General features: G+C 35.5%; 1 long non-coding RNA gene across 2 annotated transcripts in view; it reads left to right on the top strand.

Annotated features, from left to right (window-relative positions):
- The window catches only part of LOC114623485, a 15677-nt gene extending 9567 nt beyond the window's left edge, over nucleotides 1-6110 (top strand). The window contains exons 2-3 of one of the 2 annotated variants that reach the window (XR_003711772.1): nucleotides 2739-2842; nucleotides 5828-6110. This is a non-coding gene — a long non-coding RNA (uncharacterized LOC114623485). The remainder of the gene's footprint in view (nucleotides 1-2738; nucleotides 2843-5827) is intronic. The other variant, XR_003711781.1, reaches the window with a different exon arrangement.
- Nucleotides 6111-7843: the final 1733 nt, after the last annotated feature.

Here is a 7843-nt window from a genome sequence, read left to right as displayed (position 1 = left end):
CCCCCCCCTCTCCATCCAGGACTCTGCTCCTGTACTCTGTCCCCAACCCATTGCTTCCCTGCAGCCACAACCTTTCTTTCTGATAGAGACCAGGCTGCCTTTGAACTCACAGAGGTCTGCTTGCTACTGCTTCCTGTGTGCTAGAATTAAAGGCAAATGCCACTATGCCCAACATCAGTTATATTTTAAGAAATTGAATGCATGAATGAAAACCTAGTCAGTATGGTAAAAAAAGAAAAAGAAAATGTAAACTATACTGACTTACATAAAGATTTGTTAGGACAACAAAATAAATTACAGTCCATGAAAATTCTTCATACTTTGTTGAAATGTCACCAACTATTGTGTCAGCTGGAAAAGTCACAAGTCCTCTGTGACTCAATTTCTTCATGTCACTGAATAGCATAATCCTATTTCTGAGATGTGTCCTAACTATACTGTTTAAAAAAACCAATTAATCACTTAAATTAACTTTATGGCAGTGTATCAGCTATGATCTTTGTAACACCATCAGTGAAACTATACTTTTAGTTGAGTTTCATCAATATTTGTAGCCAGAAGCTTATTCGTGAAATGAACTCATACAACTTCTTGGCAACTATTTTAGGCTTTGATTATTCTCTAAAATTTGGCCAGTGCTTAAGTAAGAAAACTGTTTTAATACGTCTCTAACAACTTTCATGTACTGGATGTAGATACATGCAGTCATTCCTATGCTTTACTTGTGGCCTACTAAAGATGTGTGTTTCCCTTGATGCTTCCCTCGTGGAATTAAAACCAAGTCTTATTTAGAACTACTCAAGCTATATTCATGGGAGCTCATTATCCGCTGTTCCCCCTAGAACTGTATTTCTATCTGAGCTTTCAGGTAGTAGGCAACTTGAATGAGGAAGTTAAATATTACTCGCTTCCCTGCTGAAGCTTTGTTGGGCTTTCCACAGTATATGGGGTAAGTCATTTGGGGACTTTATGCTCTCAGTTGTCCCCTTATAATAGTTGGAGCAATTACTTTAGTGGCAAATGTGGACTAATCATTTTAAAATTTCAGTTTAAGTCCACAGCCTTTTTGAGTTACACAGGCACTAAAATGACCACCAGAGATTCATGCCTCAGGGCCGGGTGACAGCCCACAGCCTTGCATTGCTGATAAGTATTCCAGTACCACAAATGTATAAACATGCCTTGCTTTACTTCACCACTCTATAGGTCACTGAGATACAAGTAGCATTAAAAGTATGCTTGTGTATGTGTGTGTGTGTGTGTGTGTGTGTGTGTATTTTAAGAAAGGATATCTGTATAATCCCTGAAAATAATTACTTTACATTTCAAAGAACAATTCTTATTCTCGAAAAATCATTAACAGCAAATAGCCAGATGCAGTAGTTCTGATGAGACTCATTACTCATGGTTCTTCAATTATGATGTGTTTCATATGCTTCATGAACTTGTCAGAGAGTCCAACATGTAGAATAATAATGTCAGTACTTGTTTTATAATACAAAATAGTGAATACTGATGCTTAGGTTATTTACAAGCACTTTAATATTGACTTCCTCTCCCAACTCTCCTCACTCATAACCTGTAACAGTAAGTGTTGTTAACATAAAGGAAGTAATTTAAGTAGTTTACTTGTGCATGTCTATTGGCTGTCTGGAAAAAAATCATTCTTAAGCACTGAAATAGGAACTGGGAAGTTGTCCTAAAATTCATCCAGTCCTTAAAAAAAGAGTCTCAGCCTAAGATGTCAAGTAAAACAATTGTTTGTGGCCCTCAAATGTGGGTCAGTAGAGTTTCATTATACATCTTAGGGTAGAATTCTCCAAATCTTTGACAGCTCAGGTAAGCAGAGATATGCTTCTCTTATTTTGATTAGGTCTCACTTCTTCTACATAAAGTGTTTTTACATACATTTAGCTCTATGGAGTTTGCACTTTAATCTTACTTGAACTATTCTAACCCTTGATAGCATAAGCACTGTGCTTTCTCAGTAGTGCCAAGCACATTCTTTGGCACACTGTGAACACACAGTAAATCTTTTCTGGGTGACTGTTTTTCTTTATGCATATAAACTAGGAGCTATATCTAATTGGATAACCTGCAGAGTTTATCTAATTTTGAAATGCTAATTTCTAGGCTAATTCTTATTCACATTTGGCTTCTCAGATACTGCCTATTCAGAAGAGCAAAGGAAAAACTGCTTCTTTCTGGGGTCATTTGATTTTTACAATCTGCTTCCTCCCGAAACAATGATGTGGGAGCTTTTTTATCTGCCAGGCTTTCTAAATGCTAAATTTTTGCATACAATTGTACTTAATATGAATCACCCACTTCTGCAGAGGAGGCTGTTTGTCAGACAATGCTAGAGGGTGCAAGATGAAGTTACTAGATCAGTTAGTGCTCCATGAGGCATTCTGTTACTGGCTGGATCTCTAAGCCTCAGAGTTAACTGCAAACTGAAAGTCTTCCAGTTCACAAGCTTCTAATCATGACCGGCTGGTGTTTATAGGTCTTATGCCAATAAAAAGGCATCCAAAAATGACAAATGTAACTGGATCAGAGAGCATTTGGTTCCAATCCACTGTCAATTAGAAATGAAATGATAGATTCCAGATTTTTTTTTCTTCCTGAGTTGGTATCTATCAAATTTCTACCTCTACGCAATCTATGTAATGTAACAAGGCATGTAACATTTGAAAATTCATTCATGAGAGAGGCAACTTGATTTTCTTACCTTTTAGATTTCCAAATGGTTCTGGATTCTGCATTCATCTTCTTCAAACCTTCAAACCTTAATATTACCTTCAATGTGAAAAAAGACTTGTGTGAAGAACAGCCAGCAAAGGTATTCTGTACTGATTAAAGACACACACACACACACACACACGAAGAAAAATGAATGAAAGAAATGAGCCTTCTATGATCATGATGGGACAGGCCAAACCTGGGGAATGTCTTAAATATTACCTTAACCCTCTATCTGGTTAAAACATACTATTATATTTGAACTCCATACTCATTGCTAAATAGAGTACTTTGTGGTGTAGAGGGGCACTTACAGAATAAAAGATATGTTCTCTTTCCCAGCAGAGCAAATGATGAGATTTGAAAGAGCCAAGGGAAACATTTTAAAGACTACCTAATCAATAAGCATAGATTCATATTTGGCATTAGGAAATGAATGCAAATGGAGTTCTTAGTGAACAGAAGGAGAGATCAATCACAGGAGGCTCCTGAATACCTACGGAATGGAAGCAACACAGGTTGATTTAGGTCACATGGCTACTTTTTCATATAGAGGGCAGAAAAGGATACTGAACTAGTCTCTACGAATCCTATCCCATACTCACCCTATTCATCTTTAATCTCCACAGAGTCATCAAATTGGCTTTTTGGAGATGTTTTATTTTATTGTTTTTCTCAAACCTGTATACTGCTTATTTCTCCTCTAATAAATTTCAAGCATATTATCATTTTCCTCTATCTCCAAAAATGTGGTGCCTTAAAAATTTAATTCTTTCATATTTCATTAGTATCTTTTGTAATATCTTGACTTGTTAATTCATTAATTTATTCAACACAAATTGGTTGAGTACCTACTATGTGATGGGTAGTGATCTAAATAGAACAGAAGGAAAATCAAATTTGGAAACTTCGTTATCCTCATTTTATATCACAGCCAAGTGGGCAGAGAGAGAAGATTAAACATAAATAAGCAGGTAAAACATTTAAGGTCCCTGATGGTGATAGCTTCTGTGTAGTGGAAACATGGAAGAGACATGTAGAGTATCAGGAGGAAATGGTTACATCAGAAAATCAGGGTTTCCTGAGGATTTGACATGTGAAGAAAGAATGAAACGAACTATATGAGCAAGGCTTGAAGCTATTTGGGTTCTGCATGTTCAGGCCTAAATTGCAAATTCAAAATCTCTGGGGCTGAAATATTTTTTGATGTGTCTAAGAAAGAATAGGAGTCCAGTATGGCTGGAAGTTCATGACTAAGTGGAGGAATGATAGGTGGAAGAGGAGAGGGTTTGGCTTCGATTCATACTTAACTGAGAAGCCAGTGGAAATTTGAAAGGTAGAGATATTATTTATTGGATTTGCTTTTTAAAACCTTGTAATATTTTCACTTTTAGAAATGGTAGGATGGATATAGAATAAATTTCCTGATTCTAGTTGCTTGGTTTAGAATCCTGTGTATGAAAACATATACAGATATCAACTACAAACAACAAAACACAGAAGAGTTCTACTCCCTTCTTTCATCAATGACTTAGAATCTGCTTTATTCAACATCAGACCCTAGGCATAGAAACTGGAAACAATTGAACAGTTTGTTATGCTACGATTTAGATTTTTCTAAAGATACCATCAAGTGTGTTTGTGTGTGTGTGTGAAGGTGTGTGTTTGTCATGAGCACATATGTGTGTAACTACTTGGCCATGTGTGGCAGAGAGACAAGAGGAGGATATCTGGTGCTTTACTCAGTCATGTGCCACCTTAATTCAGTGAAACAGGAGATTTAAAACTAAAGTTAGACCGATTGCCAGAAAGCCCCAGCTATTAAGTTGTCTCTTTCATCCAATGGTCCTAGGCTTAGTAGTCTGTGTATGATTATGTTTTTCTTTTGATATGAGATCTGGAGATTTGAAAGCAGGTCCTCATGCTTGCAAAGCACATGTTCATATATGCTGAGCCATCTCCTCAACTCCACATGTAACTTGCCAAATAAATTTTAGCCTCATTGATTTCAATGCATATATATATATGCACAATGCATCCCTCTATAGTGCTGAAGCTACAATAATTTTCTTATCCATTCACATTGTATAGTATCTTTTGATTTGTTTTCCAGACTATGGTCATTTTGTACAATGAATAATGCTGTAAATACCAAAACAAAAATATTTCATTAAGTAAGTTTTGTTAGCTTAGTCAAATATTTAAAATTGGGATTATTTCATGAGTGTAGTGAAGTTTCTGTAATATTTTTAAGTAAGAATTTATTCAGTTTGTCGCCAGGATTCTTGACATGCTTTTCAATATCTTAGATCGATACTTTCTGCTTCATTTAAATAGAATATTAACTTCAAACACTGAATGTACTTATATTTGTTTTCTATGAAATCATGTTTGAAAATGTTTCTTTTTTCCTCCACATATTTTTATTAATTATTTGGAAGTTTCATACCATGCTCCCTGGCCACACTTGTTCCCCATTCTTTCTAGGACCACACTTGCATCATCTCTTTCTCACAACAAAAAGAAAAGTAAAGAAGAGAAAAGATAATAAAAACACCAAGTCTAATAAGTGTTTCCCAGATACTCACTGGAGCATGGTAAAACTCCAAGTGGCCAGCCCCTTAAAGAAAACTATGTAGTTCCCCACCCCTCTGCCAGAAGCCATAATATGTAAAGAGCTCTACTTCAACATATTTTTCACACTTTTAAAAGACTCACTTCAATAGCTTCCTTTCTGGACTGTTTCTTTGGAGAGGGATTATCACAGAGGCCTTCATAATTTTCTGTTATGTGTCTGTAGTCATTGATATCACTGCAAAAGAAACTTCCTTGACCATAACAGACAGCTATAAAGGCAACACAGATTGATTGACATTACAGATCACAGACATTAACATGGTTGCTGGTTGAAGCACAGTTTTTGCTGGCAATATAGATCATGGACAACAGTTATGCCTCCAACATCATCAAGGACTACAGACATGGCTTCTAGTGGCAGAACAGACCACAGACATCAACATGACCTTTGTTGACATGAACTTCCATATGGAAAATGTTTCTTTTTCTTTCCTTTTTTTTGATGCAGCCTGATCACACTTGCTTCCAGATCTTCCAAGGTTTGCTCCACCCATGTGATCTCTACCCTAAAGAAAAAGGATGAGGAAGAAGAGGAGGAGGAAAAGGAAGAGGAAAAGGAAGAGGAAGAAGACTACCCATATACTCACTGGGCATGATCAAACTTCAGTAGCTAGTCCCTTACAAAAAAAAAAAAATAGAGTCCTTTTCCACCCACACCCATTGAAGAAACCATCTGTTGTGGTGAGCTACTCTTCATTATCCTTATCACAATATTAAAGAATTCTCTTCTATGGCTTTTTGTCTAGACTGTTGCTTTTGGGGGATTAGGAGTTACCACTTGAGCTTTCTATGTCTCTGTTTCTCATTTGAACTTCTGCAAAGATGTCACTGCAAATGTAGCTTCCTTGCCCATTATACTCAGCAGGATCATGGATCACATACTTCCAGGTAGTTTCTAGCTACAGCACAGACCACAGACATCCTCATTGTCTCCAGCATCAGCAAAGATGATGGTGCTCAGCATGACTTCTGGTTACTGGCAGTAAAAAGCAAGGATATGAACATGGCTGTCTCCGGTAGCATGAGCCATATACATCATCGTAACCCTAGGCAGCAGCACAGCCTGTTGTTCATAGTGTGTTCCAGCATGGTTAGAGCTACAAAGAGAAACGAAAAATAATAGTAATGATGCTAATAATCATAACAATAATAATTAATGTAGGCAGCATAATTTATAGTTGTGTAGAAAACAAAAAGTACATTTAATAAGATACATATACATGATAATTTATTTTTAACTCAGCTTCACTTGTTATTTATGGCTTATCAAGTTTAGTCGTTTTGATATATTTATGATTTTGAATGAATTCTTGCTTAATACTGCTTTATTGATGGTGTATAAGGGTGGATGGGGGAGCACCCTCATAGAAGCAGTCAAAAAGGGGATAGGATAGGGGGTTTCTGGAGGGGAAACCAGGAAAGGGGACAACATTTGAAATGAAAATAAAGAAAATATCCAATAAAAGAAAAGAAAAAAAAGAATTATAAAAAAGTAGTTTTAAATGTGACTTTATATATATGTATTTACTGTTCTTTGGTAAAATCCAGTCTCTGTTATCCTTCTTTCTCCTTTTCATTATTGCCTTACCCTTTCCTGAACAGTTAGTTCCCCTTCTGATTTCTTCACTCTCTCAAAAGCACATATGAGAAAATATTCCACATTATTTTTCTAAGTCTACCTTACTTTGCTTAACAGGATGATCTCTAGTCCGAGCCATGTTTTGTAAATTACTTATTTTGCATGTGGATAACATTTGACTTTGTATGTGTATATCTTTAACTCATTCTTTCTAAGCATTGCAACTGACTTAATTCAATAATTTGGTATTATGAATCACTTCCCTGTTATTACATGCCAGCTTTGAATCCTTTTGGAATGTACTCAGGAGTTGTATTTATTTCACATATATGATTGTTTTTTAACAATGCAGATATGAGTATTCACAAACTTCTATTTTCATAAGACTCTAGCTGTATTCCGTAGATCCTAAATTGCATTTTATTTAATTCTAGTTTTTAAAAGTTCTTTAATTATCTCCTTCTCAAAGTGTATTGTTAAATCTAAATTTTTGTGTATTTTCTCAATTTTGCTGTGGATTTATAGTTTATATAATTTTAACAATAATATTTAGGAAACTATTTCAATATTTTTGTATATAATACTGCATAGACTACATGATGATTGATTTTAGATACTGTTCACTGGTTGCAGAGAGACTGTGTATTCTAATGGTATAAGATGGAATATTCTGTGAATTTATATAAAGTACATTTAGTGTGTTGTAAAGTTTAAATCTAATGTTTCTTTGTTGACTTTGTAGGTTTAGGTGTTCTATTTAATAAGACTAGGACATTGATGTTACACATCGTTATTGCAACATGGGCCTATCTGTCTCTTTGATCCCAGCAATGTTTGTTTTATGAAGTTGGGAGGATCAAAGATTAGTACATATATATTTAATGC

The sequence above is a fragment of the Grammomys surdaster genome, unplaced genomic scaffold, assembly GCF_004785775.1.
Source record: "Grammomys surdaster isolate TR1022 unplaced genomic scaffold, NIH_TR_1.0 61, whole genome shotgun sequence".
Classification (NCBI taxonomy): domain Eukaryota; kingdom Metazoa; phylum Chordata; class Mammalia; order Rodentia; family Muridae; genus Grammomys; species Grammomys surdaster.
This window is presented reverse-complemented; position numbering and strand designations above follow the sequence as displayed.